At 38.2% G+C, this 21,531-nt stretch overlaps 1 long non-coding RNA gene across 7 annotated transcripts in view; it reads right to left on the bottom strand.

The window, feature by feature from the left end:
* The window catches only part of LOC144306390 (uncharacterized), a 208,234-nt gene that overhangs the window by 120,966 nt on the left and 65,737 nt on the right, over positions 1 to 21,531 (bottom strand). The window contains exons 6-7 of one of the 7 annotated variants that reach the window (XR_013373458.1): positions 18,585 to 18,705; positions 14,633 to 18,452 (exon numbers count right to left, since the gene is read on the bottom strand). The exons of 4 other annotated variants lie outside the window; for them this stretch is intronic. This is a non-coding gene — a long non-coding RNA (uncharacterized LOC144306390). Of the gene's footprint in view, positions 1 to 4,206; positions 4,837 to 14,632; positions 18,453 to 18,584; positions 18,706 to 21,531 lie in introns of those variants that run through there. 2 more of the 7 variants (XR_013373464.1, XR_013373461.1) reach the window with 2 other exon arrangements.

Below are 21,531 nucleotides of genomic sequence, written 5' to 3'. Positions count from 1 at the left end.
TTAATTGTCCATGTCATATAGACCGGGCCATGAACATAGTATTAACTGCAGGGTTTCCAACCTAACATCATTTCCATTGTTTTTATTCTGACTCAAAATGCTGTTTTAGAAATATTTCTCATGTTCCCTCTCTCACTCTCTCTCTCTCTATTTTGCCAGTTTTTCAGTCTAAAATTACAGAGTACAACAGTGTTGTAAGGCTCCCTTTGTCAAAATCACCTTTACATTCCAACAGAGATGTTTGCCTCTCTCCATTCAATTAATAATAGTTTTTATGATTATCTGTATTTATTAAATAAATCACACTAAAACCAAGATGTCTTTTCCCAGAAGAGATAAATTAAACAAGTTATAAAATTGAGATACATTTTGCTAGTTTGATGTTTAATATTTTTAATTAAAAATAGTGAGAACTGCCTAGTGAATTTGCCTCAAGTGAGAAAACTAAATTATGCTCGGATGATGTGATTAATAACATCTGGACCAGAGGAGGAAATTATAAAGGTCACAACACCTATTCCCTTTGAAGCAGAAGCCCAATTACAGAAAATATTCTTGTCCATCTTCCCCAAAAGTAGGGGTCCACACAGCTTCTTGGGAGAAAACAAAATACAAATTAACTTAAAAAAAGAAAAACATATCCCATAAGCAGATAGGTAAAACTAGTATGGGTTAACATCTGAATTTTTATTTATTTTGAAAGTAGAATGTGTTTTTTGTTTCAAGTTTTTTATTTTAATTCTAGTTAGTTAACATATAGTATAATATTGGTTCAGGAATAGAATTTAGTGATTCTTCACATACATATAACACCCAGTGCTCATCACAGCAAACACTCGATTTTTATTTATTATTAATCTTAAGGTTTTATTTATTAATTTGAGAGAGAGTATGAGTAGGGGGGAGGATCAGAGACAGAGGGAAAAGCAGACTCCCCACTGATCAAGGAGCCTGATCGCAGCTTGATCCTGGGACCCTGAGTCATGACATGAAAGCAGATGCTTAACCTACCGAGTCATGAGATGCCCCAAACACCTGAATTTTTAAGTGGTGTTTAGGGAAAAGAACAGCAAAGCATGGAAAAGGAGAAACAGCAGAATAAAGGATAAAAGAAAGAAAAAGAAAATGTTAATTACATGTCATTTTACTCTGTGAACTCTTGACATATTTTTAGGTGGACTATATTTTCTTTGCCCTTAGGAAAGTACTTTTATGTACATGACCTTGGAATAGTTATTTATAATATCCCACTTAATTAGGACTTTATCAGTTTGGTTGACAAATTATGTGCTCGCTCTTCTTATTTTGAGTGAACTCCAGTTATATGAATTTAAAAGAGGTTCAGGCACTCTCCAAAGTGCACAAGGGGGGAGGACAATCAACAAGAAGGAGCATGATAACTCTTAACTCTCCACAGTTCATTTCAGACAATGTTAGCATTGAGAGGGAATACACCTATCCTTCAGTTATAAGACCAACACTTCTCTCTGACCATCATTAGTTGAAATGAAGAGTTTGTCTAGGGTGGTTGGCAATAAGTAGTCCTAACATCTCTATTTTAGGAACCAGAAAAATATCGTTAAGCTGTGGTCATTGTAATAGGTCAGGGAAGTTTTCATTATAGATGGTAGCTGTTGGGCCTTCTTGATGCTTTCTTTTTTTTTTTTCCCTTAAATATTTTATTTATTCATTCATGAGAGACACAGGAGGAGAGGCACAGACATAGGCAGAGGGAGAAGCAGGCTCCCCATGGGGAGTCCCATGCAAGACCCGATCCCAGGACTGAGAGATCACAACCCGAGTCAAAGGCAGACCTCAACCACTGAGCACCCAGGCACTGCCCCTCTTGATGCTTTCTTAGGGAAGGAAAAGAAAGTTTGGGGATGTGACATGGGTTTAGGAAGGGATGAGGTAAGGGAAGAGAAAGAGTTGAGGTAAAAGAGTGGAGTAAACAAATTAAGACCGAGATTAAGAGTGGAGTAAATGATGTAGGGCCCAATCTAGAGGGTTAATGGTTTTTTTTAAGATTTTATTTATTTGACAGAGAGAGCAAGCAAGCAAGAGCAGGGGAGGGTCAGAGGGAGATGGAGAAGCAGTCTCCCCACCAAGCAAGGAGCTCGACGTGGGACTCAATCCCAGGACTCTGAGACCATGACCTCAGCTGAAGGCAGATGTCTAACCAAATGAGCTCCCCAGGTTCCCCAGAGGGGTTAACATTTTAAGCATTTACTGAATCTGCCTAACTCTAGCCCAAATGATATATCATGTTGTGAGTGAGTTACCTAGGATAAGATCTCTACCTTATATAAAAGTAGTTGTGCTCCCAGATGAGCAGAACAACAGTGAATAATGTGTAGGAAGTTTGCCAATTAAGAAGGAAAAAGCCATGAGGAGCAGTTTTTAAATTAGGATAGGTTTTTTTGTCTTTCGTTTTTTGTTTTAATTTGGGGGAAGAGAGATGTTGTCTGTAAAACATGGGCCAAAATAAGCCAACCAGCTGAGAACCAGCTAGGCAGTCCCATTTCAGGGTAGCCTTTGAGGTGCCATTTCCTTACAGATAATTACACAAATAAATGCTAACTGGAGGGAGCTTACCATTTCATTTTTTTTCTCATGCTAACCAATCCAAACAATGGGCACAGCTGGAAGGTAACTATCATAGAGGAGAGATCCCTTTACTTACTCTTTAAACACAACCACAGAAGATAGCTCAAGAAATAATAACTAGCCACCTGTTCTAGAAAATTCCTAGGTAGAAGTTAGATAGTGCCTGATTCTTCTACCTCCTGGAATATGTGAGCTACTGGCCCAGTTATATACACTAGAAAGTCAGTTAGCAGAATGGTCAGGGGCATGAGTGGGCTTCAGAGATTGAGACTTGAGTTCTAACTTCAGCCCTGCCAACTTCTGGCCACCTGATTTCAGTTAAAATAGCGTCAAGTTCTCAGATTGACTTTTCCCCATTTAGGAAGTGATTCTCGGGTTGTTGGGAATATGAATCAAGTAGAGAAAAAACCCTTAGCCCAATGCCTAACAGATAATGCACACTCAAGAAATGGCAGCTATCTGTACGAAAACTGACTTCAAATATGACATTTCATTACATGGGACCCTTCATTCATTTTCTATTGTACTTGGAAAATACACAAAACCCTAAATACATCTCTTCATGATAGGCAGCCCCTATCTCGTCTTGACACTCTCTTTCAATGAGGCACATCTGTTTTCCTTCTGTTTCTTGCTGGTCCTTTGGTGTAACAAACTCTTACCCCACTCTCTGCACCCCCAATGCCGAGTACAGTGACTGGCAGGATGCAGGCTTCCACAAATGTATGCCACATCATGAGCCCACTGGCCCAGGTCACAGGAGTATAATACAGGGAAACACTTAGCTCTAATTTTGTGGTCCAAAAGGATTACTGCAGTCTCTGAGTGCCTGAGCATATTATGTAGACCAAGGAAAGAAAAAAAAAGACATTTTACTGAGTTTTGGACAAAGCATATTCCAGGCATCCAGTTATTAGCACTTTGGTCTCAGTCACTTCTTCATGTTTGGCATTAGATTATCATTCCAAAACCACTACAAATATGTTTGGTGTACTTTACTGTTTTTATGTACTTTACTGAATATTTTTCCTGTTCAGGAATGTAAATATGCATATGTACCTCTGTGTGTCTGTGTTTGTGGGGAGAGACAGACAGACAGACAGAAAGACAGACAAAGAGGAATGTGTGTATATATAAAACTCTCAAAAAGTCACAAAAATAAACAAGAAAAATGGGGTTTCATATCACATTTGTTTTTATTCTAAAGGGTATAGAATATCTCCTTTTTCTCTGAGTCAGTTCACAGCACACTGTGACTTTCTGTAAATACTTTTTATTTTTAAATACTTCTATTTAATCAGGGGAGCCTGGGTGACTCAGTGGTTGAGCGTCTGCCTTTGGCTCAGGTCATGATCCCAGGGTCTTAGGATTGAGTCCCACATTGGGCTCCCTGCAGCGAGCCTACTTCTCCCTTTGCCTATGTTTTTGCCTCTCTCTGTGTCTCATGAGTGAATAAAATCTTTAAAAAAATAAAAGTACAATACTTTTATTTAACCAGTATTAGAATCATATGACACAGAAAAAGCTATAATGCATTTTTATATAACTTCATTTCCTTTGCTTTATATAAATTGTCCATGTGGGAGGGGGGTGTTCTTATTTTCATTATTAAATGCCACATTCGTTGTTATGAAGAAAATAATTTTAAACACATTTCCAAAGCAAACCTCTCATTTCATATTTTTTTCTCTTGCTTAGTCAAACTAAATTGCACACCCAGTTGAAAAGTGTCAGGGATTCTCATTCTGTTTCATTAACAGTGATAAATCAAAAAGGAATCAAGATGCTAGTCCTTTAAAACAAAGCAGAGCCACTCCTAAGGAGTAGAACAGAGGGTCCCAGGGTGACTCCAACAATGCCCACCCACACACGTTTCCTATGGAGCAGAAATCCTGCATGCAGAGATGGCGAATAACAAGGATAGAGCAGTGGTTAGTTCTCAGAAGGGAATTAAAGCAAAGGTATTACACCATTTCAAACGACTGTCACAGAATTAATCATTAAAGACTGTCAAAAACTCCTCCATCCATGGGGTCATTTCCAATCCTTGTTAAAACTGGGAACCAGGGATGCCTTGGTGGCTCAGCAGTTGAGCATCTGCCTTTGGCTCAGGAAGTGATCCTGGTTTGGGGATCGAGTCCCACATCCAGCTCCCTGTATGGAGCCTGCTTCTCCTTCTGCCTGTGTCTCTGCCTCTCTCTCTGTCTCTCATGAGTAAATAAATAAAATCTGAAAAAAAAAAAGAGAACCAAGAGAATATTGTATCTGATATTTCCCCTACCCCATTTCAGTATAGCAAATTAATCTTTCATTGAAGCCAGTTCTTAAGAATGCTTTTGTTTTATTCTAAGGAGCAAATGACTTAGCAGCTGAAATGTTATTAAGTGTTACTACCTCTACCACTACTATACTACTAGAGCACTGCCACTAATGCTGCTGCTGCTTCTATACTAATACTACAGCCACCATGTGTTGCCATGTATGCATCAGCGTGATATACACACACACAAACACACACACTTACACACAGATGTATCTGTGTGTATATAAGTAATGGTATTTTTCACTTCCACTTTCTAAAAAGGCATTTTTAAGATAATTATAATAACTAATATTAGCATAATGGTTTTCAGTATAATCATCACCTTATTTGCAGTGATGTATAAAATCACCACTGATTTTATACATCTTTTATAACAAAAGTAACAGAAGGACATGTCCAAAACCAAGACCAACATATTCTGACTCCAAGTGACTTCTCTTTTTCTGTTCTAACTGATCCTCTCTTTGAAGAGGTTGCCCTTCTGAAGCAAGGAGGAATTGGGGATGCAGCATAATACCTTCAATACCTACCTTCAAATACCCATGAAAGTACAAAGAGTCAACCTGAGAATGGTGTTTCCTGACATATTTTTGGCTCTATTCAGATAACAAGATTAATACACATAACAATAAATTAGGGACACCTAGGTGACTCAGTCACTTAAGCATCTGACTCTTGGTTTCCATTCAGGTCATGATCTCAGAGTCTTGAGATCCAGCCCCACATGGAGCTCCGCACTTTGTGGGGAGTCTACCTCCCCTCTCTCTCTGCCCTTCTCTCTTACACACTTTATTTCTCTCTCTCTTCTCTAAAAAAATAATAAATAAATCTTTAAATAATAATAATAATCCATACTTGAAGTGCAGGGACAAAAAAACTGCAAGTGAAACAAAACAAGAAGCAGAGAAATATACCCACACATTATTTGAAAACAATATATGACGGAGGTGAAGTTAGAAAGAGTAGACAACAGCCGCTTGCTGCTGAGATCGTAGGTCACACAGTTAGTTGGAACAATTAAAGTTTGATCCCTACCTCACACCATAAAGAAATAGAACTATAGCTGGAGCTAAAACTTAAATGTGAAAAGCAAAGTCAATTGGCTTTTATCAGAAAATAGAATATTGTATATATATCTGGCCAGGAAATCATTTTCTGCTTAAGACTTAAAAATTAGATACTAGGAAAAAAAAATACGCTTGACCACATTAAAAGTAAAACAACAGGTGCATTTTAAAGAGTAGAAAACACAAGCTGCCATTTGGAAGAATATATCTGCAAATACTTAATCAACAAAGGATTAGCCTTCAAATTATAAAATTATCTTCTCCAAATCTGTGATAAACAATCACTCCAAATGGAAAATCATTAAGTATAAGGAACTCCCAAGTAAGGAAATTCAAATGTCCAAAAGAAACAAAAACATGCTCAATTACATCCACAAGCAGAGAAACACTAGTTGAAATACTAAAACATAATTTAGCATCTATCAGAGAGGCAGAAATTAAAAATGTGTTGAGAAGATATAGAGAAAGAAGTCTCATACTGAGATAGTGGAAGTCAGTATTAATTAAACTTCTTGGGAGAGCAATTACAACAACAGTTGGTAAAGTTAAAGATATGAATGAGCTCTGATCCTATAATTCTCCATCTTTGTATATATCTTAAAAAAACAATATGCATCAGGAATCATGTATAAAAACATCTACAGCAGCATCTTATAATAGTAAAAGTAATAGAAATAATTTCAGTACTCAGCGATAATTTGAAAATCTTGGCATATACACACTAGAATGCTAAATGAAGTTAAAATGATTGAAACAGAACTGCATTATTAATATGAATATATCAAAATATAATGTTGAGGGACACCTGAGAGGCTCAGTTGGTTAAGCTTCTGCCTTCAGCTCAGGTCAGGATCTCCCAGGGTCCTGGGATTGAGCCCCGCAGCGGTCCCCCTGCTCAGCGGGGAGCCTGCCTCTCCATCTGCCTGCCTCTCCCCCTGCTTGTGCTCTCTCTCTCTCTCTCTCTCTCTTTCACTCTTGCTGACAAATAAATATAATCTTAAAAAGTATATAATGTTGAGTAAGAAAAACAAAATGCACAACATACACAGTATCGTCAGTTTATAAATTTTAAAATTTGCCAAGCAGGGTTACATATTATATGTAGATACCTATTTACATACCTATTTGGAGATATTCATGACAACAGTGAATACTAAATTCAAGATGGTTATTATCTCTGTGTAGAGAAGAAGCAAATTTTTACTTGGATACGTAGGGGTCTTCAAATGCTTCTGAAACATTTTGTTTCTTAAAAGTATCAGAAGCAGGAGGAGGGGCAAGACGGTGGAAGAGTAGGGTCCCCAAGTCACCTGTCCCCACCAAATTACCTAGATAACCTTCAACTCATCCTGAAAATCTACGAATTCGGCCTGAGATTTAAAGAGAGACCAGCTGGAAAGCTACAGTGAGAAGAGTTCGCGCTTCTATCAAGGTAGGAAGACGGGGAAAAAGAAATAAAGGAACAAAAGGCCTCCAAGGGGGAGGGGCCCCGCGAGGAGCCGGGCTGAGGCCGGGGCGAGTGTCCCCAGGACAGGAGAGCCCCGTCCCGGAGGAGCAGGAGCTGCACCGACCTTCCCGGGGGAAAGGGGCTCCAGGGAGGTGGAGCAGGACCCAGGAGGGCGGGGATGCCCTCGGGCTCCGGGGGACAGTAACAGACACCTGCGCCCCGGGAGAGTGCGCCGAGCTCCCTAAGGGCTGCAGCGCGCACGGCGGGACCCGGAGCAGCTCGGGGGGCTCGGGGGCGGCTCCGCGGAGGGGGCTGCGGGGCAGGAGCAGTTGGGGGGGGGCTCGGGGGCGGCTCCGCGGAGGGGGCTGCGGGGCGGGAGCATGAATCCAACAGCGCAGGCCCCGGAGCACTGGGCGCGGGACACAGCCCGGGATCCGGCCTCCCCCCGGGACAGGCAGAGGCCGGGAGGGCCCAGGACAGCGAGGACGCTCCTGCCCCAGCTGAGCAGATCAGCGGCCCCGCCCGGAGCCTCCAGGCCCTGCAGACGGAGAGCTCCGGAGCTACTGCTGGGGCTGACTCCAGGGCTCCAGAGCTGCCGCCGCCACGGTGGTTGTTCCTCCTGGGGCCTCACGGGGTAAACAACCCCCACTGAGCCCTGCACCAGGCAGGGGGCACAGCAGCTCCCCCAAGTGCTAACACCTGGAAATCAGCACAACAGGTCCCTCCCCCAGAACACCAGCGAGACGGACCTGTTCCAGGGGACGTCAAGGGACTTAAAGTATACAGAATCAGAAGATACTCCCCCGTGGTTTTTTTTTTTTTTTTCTTTTTGATTTTTGATTGCTTCCGCCACCTTTTTTTTCACCTTTCTTTCTTTTTCTTTCTCTTTTTCTTCTCTTTTTTCCTTTTTTTCTTCCCTTTTTCTTTTTTCTTTTTCTCTTTTCTTTCCTTCTCTCTCTCTCTTTTTCTCCTTTTCCCAATACAACTTGTTTTTGGCCACTCTGCACTGAGCAAAATGACTAGAAGGAAAACCTCACCTCAAAAGAATCAGAAACAGTCCTCTCTCCCACAGAGTTACAAAATCTGGATTACAATTCAATGTCAGAAAGCCAATTCAGAAGCACTATTATACAGCTACTGGTGGCTCTAGAAAAAAGTATAAAGGACTCAAGAGACTTCATGACTGCAGAATTTAGATCCAATCAGGCAGAAATTAAAAATCAATTGAATGAGATGCAATCCAAACTAGAAGTCCTAACGACGAGGGTTAAGGACGTGGAAGAACGGGTGACTGACATAGAAGACAAGTTGACGGCAAAGAGGGAAACTGAGGAAAAAAGAAACAAACAATTAAAAGACCATGAAGATAGATTAAGGGAAATAAACGACAGCCTGAGGAAGAAAAACCTATGTTTAATTGGGGTTCCTGAGGGCACCGAAAGGAACAGAGGGCAGAATATGTATTTGAACAAATCCTAGCTGAAAACTTTCCTAATCTGGGAAGGGAAACAGGCATTCAGATCCAGGAAATAGAGAGATCCCCCCTAAAATCAATGAAAACCGTTCAACACCTCGACATCTGATAGTTAAGCTTGCAAATTCCAAAGATAAAGAGAAGATCCTTAAAGCATCAAGAGACAAGAAATCCCTGACTTTTATGGGGAGGAGTATTAGGGTAACAGCAGACCTCTCCACAGAGACCTGGCAGGCCAGAAAGGGCTGGCAGGATATATTCAGGGTCCTAAATGAGAAGAACATGCAACCAAGAATACTTTATCCAGCGAGGCTCTCATTCAAAATGGAAGGAGAGATAAAGAGCTTCCAAGACAGCCAGCAACTGAAAGAATATGTGACCTCCAAACCAGCTCTGCAAGAAATTTTAAGGGGGACTCTTAAAATTCCCTTTTAAGAAGAAGTCCAGTGGAACAATCCACAAAAACAAGGACTGAATAGATATCATGATGACACTAAACTCAGATCTTTCAAGAGTAACTCTGAACGTGAACGGGCTTAATGACCCCATCAAAAGGCGCAGGGTTTCAGACTGGATAAAAAAGCAGGACCCATCAATTTTCTGTCTACAAGAGACTCATTTTAGACTGAAGGACACCTACAACCTGAAAATAAAAGGTTGGAGAACCATTTACCATTCAAATGGTCCTCAAAAGAAAGCAGGGGTAGCCATCCTTATATCAGATAAACTAAAATTTACCCCGAAGACTGTAGTGAGAGATGAAGAGGGACACTATATCATACTTAAAGGATCTATCCAACAAGAGGACTTAACAATCCTCAATATATATGCCCCGAATGTGGGAGCTGCCAAATATATAAGTCAATTAATAACCAAAGTGAAGAAATACTTAGATAATAATACACTTATACTTGGTGACTTCAATCTAGCTCTTTCTATACTCGATAGGTCTTCTAAGCACAACATCTCCAAAGAAACGAGAGCTTTAAATGATACACTGGACCAGATGGATTTCACAGATATCTACAGAACTTTACATCCAAACTCAACTGAATACACATTCTTCTCAAATGCACATGGAACTTTCTCCAGAATAGACCACATACTGGGTCACAAATCGGGTCTGAACCGATACCAAAAGATTGGGATCGTCCCCTGCATATTCTCAGACCATAATGCCTTGAAATCAGAACTAAATCACAACAAGAAGTTTGGAAGGACCTCAAACACATGGAGGTTTAGGACCATCCTGCTAAAGATGAAAGGGTCAACCAGGAAATTAAGGAAGAATTAAAAAGATTCATGGAAACTAATGAGAATGAAGATGCAACCGTTCAAAATCTTTGGGATGCAGCAAAAGCAGTCCTAAGGGGGAAATACATCGCAATACAAGCATCCATTCAAAAACTGGAAAGAACTCAAATACAAAAGCTAACCTTACACATAAAGGAGCTAGAGAATAAACAGCAAATAGATCCTACACCCAGCAGAAGAAGAGAGTTAATAAAGATTCAAGCAGAACTCAACGTAATCGAGACCAGTAGAACTGTGGAACAGATCAACAGAACCAGGAGTTGGTTCTTTGAAAGAATTAATAAGATAGATAAACCAATAGCCAGCCTTATTAAAAAGAAGAGAGAGAAGACTCAAATTAATAAAATCATGAATGAGAAAGGAGAGATCACTACCAACACCAAGGAAATACAAACGATTTTAAAAACATATTATGAGCAGCTATACGCCAATAAATTAGGCAATCTAGAAGAAATGGACGCATTCCTGGAAAGCCACAAACTACCAAAACTGGAACAGGAAGAAATAGAAAACCTGAACAGGCCAATAACCAGGGAGGAAATTGAAGCAGTCATCAAAAACCTCCCAAGACACAAAAGTCCAGGGCCAGATGGCTTCCCAGGGGAATTCTATCAAACGTTTAAAGAAGAAACCATATCTATTCTACTAAAGCTGTTTGGAAAGATAGAAAGAGATGGAGTACTTCCAAATTCATTCTATGAGGCCAGCATCACCTTAATTCCAAAACCGGACAAAGACCCCACCAAAAAGAAGAATTACAGACCAATATCCCTCATGAAAATGGATGCAAAAAGTCTCAACAAGATACTAGCCAATAGGATCCAACAATACATTAAGAAAATTATTCACCATGACCAAGTAGGATTTATCCCCGGGACACAAGACTGGTTCAACACTCATAAAACAATCAATGTGATTCATCATATCAGCAAGAGAAAAACCAAGAACCATATGATCCTCTCATTAGATGCAGAGAAAGCATTTGACAAAATACAGCATCCATTCCTGATCAAAACTCTTCAGAGTGTAGGAATAGAGGGAACTTTCCTCAACATCTTAAAAACCATCTACAAAAAGCCCACAGCAAATATCATTCTCAATGGGGAAGCACTGGGAGCCTTTCCCCTAAGATCAGGAACAAGACAGGGATGTCCACTCTCACCACTGCTATTCAACATAGTACTGGAAGTCCTAGCCTCAGCAATCAGACAACAAAAAGACATTAAAGGCATTCAAATTGGCAAAGAAGAAGTCAAACTCTCCCTCTTCGCTGATGACATGATACTCTACATAGAAAACCCAAAAGCCTCCACCCCAAGATTGCTAGAACTCATAGAGCAATTTGGTAGTGTGGCAGGATACAAAATCAATGCCCAGAAACCAGTGGCATTTCTATACACTAACAATGAGATGAAGAAAGAGAAATTAAGGAGTCAATCCCATTTACAATTGCACCCAAAAGCATAAGATACCTAGGAATAAACCTAACCAAAGAGGTAAAGGATCTATACCCTAAAAACTATAGAACACTTCTGAAAGAAATTGAGGAAGACACAAAGAGATGGAAAAATATTCCATGCTCATGGATTGGCAGAATTAATATTGTGAAAATGTCAATGTTACCCAGGGCAATTTACACATTTAATGCAATCCCTATCAAAATACCATGGACTTTCTCAGAGAGTTAGAACAAATTATTTTAAGATTTGTGCGGAATCAGAAAAGACCCCGAATAGCCAGGGGAATTTTAAAAAAGAAAACCATATCTGGGGGCATCACAATGCCAGATTTCAGGTTGTACTACAAAGCTGTGGTCATCAAGACAGTGTGGTACTGGCACAAAAACAGACACATAGATCAATGGAACAGAATAGAGAACCCAGAGGTGGACCCTGAACTTTATGGTCAACTAATATTCGATAAAGGAGGAAAGACTATCCATTGGAAGAAAGACAGTCTCTTCAATAAATGGTGCTGGGAAAATTGGACATCCACATGCAGAAGAATGAAACTAGACCACTCTCTTGCACCAGACACAAAGATAAACTCAAAATGGATGAAAGATCTAAATGTGAGACAAGACTCCATCAAAATCCTAGAGGAGAACACAGGCAACACCCTTTTTGAACTCGGCCACAGTAACTTCTTGCAAGATACATCCATGAAGGCAAAAGAAACAAAAGCAAAAATGAACTATTGGGACTTCATCAAGATAAGAAGCTTTTGCAGAGCAAAGAATACAGTCAACAAAACTAAAAGCCTACAGAATGGGAGAAGATATTGGCAAATGACGTATCAGATAAAGGGCTAGTTTCCAAGATCTATAAAGAACTTATTAAACTCAACACCAAAGAAACAAACAATCCAATCATAAAATGGCCAAAAGACGTGAAGAGAAATCTCACAGAGGAAGACATAGACATGACCAACATGCACATGAGAAATGCTCTGCATCACTTGCCATCAGGGAAATACAAATCAAAACCACAATGAGATACCACCTCACACCAGTGAGAATGGGGAAAATTAAAAAGGCAGGAAACCACAAATGTTGGAGAGGATGCGGAGAAAAGGGAACCCTCTTACACTGTTGGTGGGAATGTGAACTGGTGCAGCCACTCTGGAAAACTGTGTGGAGGTTCCTCAAAGAGTTAAAAATAGACCTGCCCTACGACCCAGCAATTGCACTGTTTGGGATTTACCCCAAAGATACAGATGCAATGAAACGCAGGGACACTTGCACTCCAATGTTTATAGCAGCAATGGCCACAGTAGCCAAACTGTGGAAGGAGCCTCAGTGTCCATCAAAAGATGAATGGATAAAGAAGATGTGGTCTATGTATCCAATGGAATATTCCTCAGCCATTAGAAACGACAAATACCCACCATTTGCTTCGATGTGGATGGAACTGGAGGGTATTAAGTAAGTCAATCGGAGAAGGACAAACATTATATGTTCTCATTCATTTGGGGAATATAAATAATAGTGAAAGGGAATATAAGGGAAGGGAAAAGAAATGTGTGGGAAATATCAGAAAGGGAGACAGAAAGTAAAGACTGCTAACTCTGGGAAATGAACTAGGGGTGGTGGAAGGGGAGGAGGGCAGGGGGTGGGGGTGAATGGGTGACGGGCACTGAGGGGGGCACTTGACGGGATGAGCACTGGGTGTTATTCTGTATGTTGGTAAATTAAACACCAATAAAAAATAAATTTATTAAAAAAAAGTATCAGAAGCAACAATGGCAAAACATTAGGATTTGATAGATCTGGGTAGTGGGTACATTGGTATCATTTTGTTATGCTTTATGCTTTGCATACATATGAAATATCTCCTAATATCAAAAGGCAAAAAGGTTAAAAATATAAAATAACTTGAATTAGTATCACAATAAAATAGAATGCATTTTATATTATTAAATGTTAAAGTATCTAAATTGCACTGTGCCTGTCCAATTCCTAAATATTGCATATGGAAATGCATTGTGTAAATTTGAACTACATTAGTACAGGGTTATTTTGTTTTTAGGAGGAAAATTCCACTAACTTGATGTAGGAACATCAACATGCAAATTAATAATATACCCACAGCTTACATTACACCAGACAAAACCCAATTGTCACAGTGGGCTGAGCCAACAAACAAACCACCTATATCCCAAAACTCAAGTTGATAAACCAGAAACGTGGTTTATGATTATTATATAATCATAATAAACCTCATTGGACAGGCAATTGTGAAAGTTATTGTGCTGCTAGTCCCTTCACGAGCCTGAATTTGGATTTCAGTCAGGAGCTCCACATTCTTCTTCTACGACGTGGATCTCCATCCTTGGAGCTGGTGGCCAACCTGGCCGGTGGCATCATCCTATATTGGGTATCTCAGAGTATCTATGCATTGTTATTTTTTATAATATTTTCTTTTTTTTTATTTTTATTTTTTATAATATTTTCAAAGATAGTTCTTGAATATGTATGGTCACAGCTCTTCATAAAGTAGTTTTTATGTATCTTGTTAACAATACACTGGATTTTAATCAGTGGTTCTTTAAATCATCTTATCTAATTTTCTGAGCAGCATTCTACGTATTTTTATTACTCTCATTTTACAAATCAGAAAAATGTGGCTCAGCTATATTATACAAATTGCTAAAGAAATGACAGAGCTTTGATTCAAATGCAGTAGGACTTCTAACATTCAGTTACTCAGCAATTCCCTTCTACCAGCCTACTCCCTTAAGAGTGGGGATAAGAAACCATTGCATCAGTCCCCTCGGGCTTTTAGCAGATTCACAAGCAAAACTCATACAATATTATATTATGGGAATCATAGAAATCATCTCTTTTAATCATCTCGTGTTTTTATTGTCTTATTTTTATATTTTTACTTTCATATTGCAGATATTACATATAGTTAATTCAATGCAGACCTCATATAAACAAAACTTGAAAACAAGAGCCTCTGAAATGTTCACCCATCAGTTGTAACACTCTGAGTAATTCCATGCATGTAACTACAATGCTTTTCATGAGTCTTAATATATTCTCCATAAATATTAATACTGTCTTTACACATGAATAAGAATATATTCAATATTTTTCAACTTGATTTTTTTCAGTTCATATGTCTAGGACACAGTTTGCTCGTCCATATATTACCTACTTCTTTATTTTCAAGGGCTACGTAGGTTTTCATTATCTAACCAGTTTCATATTGGTGTGCATTGAGATTATTCTTTTTCTTTAAGATTTTATTTATTTATGAGAGAGAGAAAGATCTCAGGCATAAGCGGGAGGGAGGGGCAGAGGGAGAGGGAGAAGCAGACTACCTGCTAAGCAGGGAGCCTGACATGTAGCTCAATTGCAGGACCCTGGGATTATGACTTGAGCAGAAAGCAGACATTTAACCAACAGAGCCACTCAGGCACCCCTGAGATTCTTTTCGGTTGCTTTATGAAGGAAGCTACAAGAAACTTTCTTGTAGATGTCCTCTCAAACATTTGTGGAAATGTTTATGCAGAATAAAATCCAAGTAGAAGTGCTAAATATAAGGGTATAAACATGTTTAATTTTTATAAATATTGCTGAATTGCCCTCAAGTAAAGACTATCCAGTCCCACTAACATTACACTTTTAAATAAATTTTAGCATGCTTCAAGGCTGGTGAATTTCAGCACTAAAAATGTGGCAGTTCATGATCCACTATTAGAAAATGTTATTAACAATGTTTGCCAAGTCTTTCTCTCAGCATTGCTATAAAGACCAAATAGAACACTCTGCATGTTGTAAGAGCTCTTATTCCAAAACCCAGTCTCTTAATAAAGAGTACCTATATATAGTAAAAAGTACCTGCATATGTATAAACAATATGAACAAGTTTTACAATGAAAAGTAAATATCCCTTCCATACCAGATGCCCAGTCTGTATCTGTGAAGGCACAGAAACATTGTTTAAGCCTAGTGTAATATGCACATATATGTGTACCTCCCCCCCACCCCAACACACACTAGATGATGTTTTTGATGGTGTGGCAGATTGTATTCAAAACCTATTTTTAAACTTCCGACATGCAGATGTGCAAAAGCCTATATTCTCTAGAATTCCTTATAACTAGGATTCCAGATGTGTTGTATTCCCTGCTACAATGATACAGTGCTGTGAGATTTCCAAAAAGAAAACGGGGCAATGGTGCTGCTTTTACGCTTTTGCATTTGCTGCTGAGGAGCCAAATCGTGGAGGCCTTTGGTTTTTCCTGGCAGCCTTAGCAGAGATCTCGATACCAAGTAACTACCCATCAAGAGTCAAGGTATAGGACACCCATCTTGATGCAGACTGGTTCTGGCCAGGTCATTAAAAGGAAATGCCTGGGACGCCTGGGTGGCTCAGCGGTTAAGCATCTGCCTTTGGCCCAGAGCGTGATTCTGGAGTCTGCAGATCGAGTCCCACATCAGGCTTCCTGTGTGGAGCCTGCTTCTCCCTCTGACTGTGTCTGCCTCTTTCTCTCTCTGTGTCTCCCATGAATAAATAAATAAAATATTTAAATAAATAAATAAAAGGAAAAAAGCCTTATCTTGATGGAGACAGAAATATGAGTCAACAAGCCAATGGGACTTATGGTACCTATCACTTCTTTCCAACACATGCATCACACATAACTTCAGTCCGTGTATTATGTACCTGAATGTTCTATGTGACATTTAAGTATTTTTTCATAATTCCAATAGTGTAATCTGATTTAATTTAATCTGTACTGAAATAACTTTTTCCACCTTTTCATTTTTATAGTTATTGAATCATTTTGTTGTCAAGAATATATTTGTATAAATATGATATAGCATCTGATGACTAACTTGAATTATACCTGATATGAATTTTCTTTTACCTTTATCCTTCTCCTATTCATTCCATATACTGATTTTACAAATCTATAATTATTTTTTATTCTAAGATCTCTGAGAACTATTTGTTCTTTTTTCATAACTTTGTTTACTGAATTGTATTCATTTATTTATATGCTTTATTATATTTCCAGTTTTCTCCCTTATCTAAGGTTTGTGTTTAATTTTGTTTTCATTAAAGTATAATGTAAATGCATTAAAAACAGTACAGCACTCAGTTCTGCAAGTTTTGACAAACACATAATCATATAAGTACCTACTGCCTCAGTGAAGATACTCCTCACCTGAAAAAAAGTCTTCCTTGTTTCTTTGAAACTAACCCCTGGCTTCACTCCTGTTTCCTAGTGACCACTGATAGCTTGGCTTTGCAAGAATGTCATAAAAATGAAATCATAAAATATGTGGCTCTTGGAGTCTGGCTTCTTTTGCTTAGCATAATGCATTAGCAATCCACCCATGCTTTTGAGTGCGTCGGGGATGTGTTGCTTTTTATCACTGAGTAGCAGTTCATTGAATGGATATACCACAATTTGTTTACCCAGTCCCCAGCTGCAGGTGTCTGTATGTGCATACATCTTAATTTCTCTTAGATAAATGCGTAGGACTGGGATTGCTGGAGCATACAGTAAGTGCATGTTTAACTTTATAGGAAACATCAAATGTTTTTCCAGAGTGTTTTAACCATTTTGCATTGCCATTCACAATACATGGGAGCTGTAGTTTTCCACAGCCTTGTTAGTTCTTGGTAATGGCAGTTTTGTTTCGTTCTGTTTTGTTTGCCATTCTAATATGTATGTATTGGTGTCTTATTGTGGTTTTAATTTGCATTTTCCTAATGACTAATGATAGTGAGCATCTTTTTACATGTTTACTTATCATCCACAGATCTTTTTTTAGCAAGTAACTGCTCAATTATTTTGTCCATTGTATTGTTGAATTGTTTTTTTTTTTGCATTATTTTTGACTTCTGACAATCCTGTATATATTCTGAATATTAGTCCTTTAATCAATATGTAATTTGTATATCGGTGATTGGTCTTTTCTATGACTTATTTTAATTATCTTAGCAGAGTCCTTCAGAAAGCAGATATTCATATAATTGATAAAGTCCCAATTAGCAGCTCATTTTCTTTATGAGTTCTGCTTTTGGTGTCACACCTAGGAAATTTGTGTGTAGCCCAGATCACATGATTTTCTCTTCTATATTCTCCTAGAAGTCTTATAGCTTTCGACTTTACATTTAACCCTATAATCCACTGTGAGTTCATCATTCGTATGTGATGCAAAGTATGAACTGAGGATTATCCAGTGTGTGTCTAGTGCCATTCATTCCTTATCCCGTCTCCATTGAAGGTGTACTAGCTGTTTTAAAAGTGTGTATTTATTTTCCTCAGGTGTAAGTCATTGTTTTTAGTGAGTTTGACATTCATTTTTTTTGTTCTAGCTTCTCATTAATATTTGGTGAATTTCGATTCTGTTTTCATCTTTGCAGTTGAGATTGTTATTCAAATTATCTGCCCCCCCCGCCCCGTTTGTGTAGCCCGATTTGGTGATGTAGGGATCTCAGCAGCAGGTCTCATGGTCATAAATGATTCATCTCAGACACTGTCATCCTCCTCGGCAGAGATGGCATAATCAGCTTGCTTGCTCAGCACTTTCATGGGGAGACGCACATTCTTCCCACTGCTGAGTAGTCTGCCTCCTGCTTCTACTCCCACTGGCTCTCTCTGCACCCCTCCTAATGCTAGTTTCCATCAGGTAACCTTCATGTTGCTCTCCCACTTCCATGATCACGTCTGTGTCTGCACGTCCACATTTTCTCCCTGTGAGAAGAACAGCTACTCAACAGATATCCTTAAAACAAACCAATACAAATGAATTCATCTCAGGGAATTTCATAATGTCCTGTATACTGGTGTGACTTGAAGTGTCTCTAAAAGAATGTGAAGACTAACCATGTGAGGAAGAGGAAGAAAATCCAACATCAGAAGCTCATTCTCACGGGTGGTCTGGAAGTCACAAAAGCTCTTTGGCTTCATACTTCTCTTCTGCTTCAAGTTCTCAGATTCAATGACACTATATCAAAAATGTGTAAAGCTAATCACTTTAAATTGCATTCAATTTGTGTGGTATGTCTCAGTGCTTCTCCGCACCTAAATAATTAATATCTACTTATCCTGAGTTATGTTAAATTACTACATAGCTGACCTACTTTATAAGATTAATCTTTAGTAATACAATTAAAATTAAATGCTTATTGATTATGTAATTTTAAGCTCATTGCTAAGAAAAATTATTGTACATATTTGTTGTCCCCAGTTCTTCCTTGGCTTTAAATAACTTAATCAAATACTTAGAAGGATCACATAAAGTGCTTGTTAGAAAGAGAACCAATGTATTGTAAAATAAAATTAAGTGAAACTATGAGTATTTCTTAGAATAAAACCAAAGCAATATGCTTATATTCTGAAACCCTAAAAAAAAAAAAAAAAAGAAAGTTTGAGAAGGAACTTTCTTTCTCATTGTTTATGTGAAAATCATCACATTTTCTGCAGTGACATGCTATTCAAGAGCTTGTTAGACAATGTTAAACTTATGGGTAAGGTAAATCATACAAGAAGATGTGATCATTTTACATACATTATGGTATCTGTACATATTAACATGATTAAACATTAAAGAAATTTTAAAATATAGAGGTTTGTATTCCCATAAGGAACTGAACATTTAGCTAAAAGAAAAATATTTGGATACCTGATTTTTGGAGCTATCATTTAAACGAAGGTAGAAAAAAATTATCTGGGTTATCATTTCATAGTTCTGTACAGAAAATAGAATTTTCTCTACATCAGAGCATCCAAAGGAGGAAAGTTTTGAGATCTCAGTACAGAACTAATTGGATTTGCCTACATTACTAAACCCACGCATTATATCCTAAAGAGAGATACATAAAAAACATTTCATATTTGGGAGCATCTGGGTGGCTGAGTCCATTAAGAGTCTAACTCTTGATTTCAGCTCAGGCCATGACCTCAGGGTCTTGAGACTTCATCAGGGATACTGCTTAAGATTCTCTCTCCCTCTCCTTCCATCCCCCCACCCTTTCCCCACCCCTCAAATAAATAAATCTTTAAAAAAAAATTACTCCACACTTGCTGAGATGGTTAGAAAAGCTAGCAGAACCAATATCATCACGTTTTCCACTTTATTTTCAGAAATTCACCTTTTCAGGCAAATTCCAATAACTTTGAATCAAGAGCTCAAAAGTCATCAAGTTGGATAAGGAGGGAATCAGAGACCCAGTGATGGCCAAGCACAGATAATGATCTCTGTCTTCTGGTTAAAGTGCCTGTCCCAGAAAACCGGGTGTCAAGGGCTTCACGTTCTGAGCACAAGATGATAGAATTCCTCCAACACATCATGAAGGGTAGACCTGACTTCACTTCCCCTGAGCAAAGAGGACAAATGAAGGACCCGAAAAAATACACTTGTGATCCTGAACTAGAGGAGGAAACTGTAGATGCTGTTGTTGGTGATGGAAATATCCTAGGCCTCCCAGCTAGATTAATTTCATGTCAGCTACATGAATAAGTGTTCTTCACTTGTTAAAAAAAAAAAATCTGTGCTTTGATAACGCAGCAAATTTCAACTCAGCAAAATGCTGACAGGACTAGTTCTGATGTTTGCCAATTATTTGAGAGAGCTCCATTTTCTAACACAAATGGCATTTAAAATATATGAACTAAAAACTTCAAACATGTGTCACGTCAAGCCCTCCCCTTTGACTTTTTTGGTCCACATCTCCTAGATCATACAAGCAGTAGTAGCTCTTAATGCTCTTTATAGTTAGTTTCAAATGGTAACTACTATTCTTGCTTAATACCAATTGTTATTTTCTATGCAACGGTCTTATCCTTAAACATTTCTTTTTTAAACCTAAATTTAGGCTTATATTTTACAAATGAATAATTACCATGAAAACCTGTCTAAAAATCCTTAATAATATTTTAATGATGAAATTACTAGAACAAACACAAATGTTAGCGGGTTTATATTTGGCTTATGTTTAGATCTCCAGTGGATTTTAATCTACTCATAGTTATACAGAATTTTTCTCAGATACTGACTACTTACCCAAATTATCTGACCCAAACAGAAAAAGTTACCAAATTAACAGTATTTTAGGAATCGGGAGAGACTATACAAATAAGATAGTCCATCATCCTTATTTGACTACTTAGGAAATGGAAATCAAGAAGTTACTGAATCACAGAATGGCTAAGGTTGCATACCTAGCGAGTGACAATGCCCAAATCAAATGTAAGTTCTGTAATGCCCAAGTTATAAGTAATTTTATTATTACTTTTTATTTTGTTCCTTTGTTTTTTTTGTTTAGTTTTTATGTTTATTTTGCCTGCTTGGTTTCATACCCAGAACTTTAAGAGAGAAAACCAAGATGATTTTCTTATGAGACTTTATCAGACAGAATTATTTTATTTAAAGTGTATTTTAATTTTAAAAAATGTATTATGATTTATTACATTCTCAACGAAATCTTTGAGGAAGTGTAAAAGAAAGACAATAAGGATTCCCACATGATAAAAACTATTATTATGAATGACCAAAAGAAAAAATAACCTGAAGTAAATAAGTATTGTTGAATCTGACTCTTTAGGTAAAAAAACAAAGTCTTACACAAATGCAGATCACCTTTATAAAATAATCATTAAAAATTCATTAGCATTGATTAATAGTTGAAAATGAAATTAGAACTATTTCAGAGACTCTTAGAAGTCATACTTACATGAAGCAAATGTTTTAGGGAAAAGGAAACAAAAAACTCAAAGTCATCACAGAACCATCCGTTATTGAGAGAACATTTTTTAAAATCAAGATTCAGAT

Source organism: Canis aureus, chromosome 37 (assembly GCF_053574225.1).
Source record: "Canis aureus isolate CA01 chromosome 37, VMU_Caureus_v.1.0, whole genome shotgun sequence".
Lineage (NCBI taxonomy): Eukaryota > Metazoa > Chordata > Mammalia > Carnivora > Canidae > Canis > Canis aureus.
This window is presented reverse-complemented; position numbering and strand designations above follow the sequence as displayed.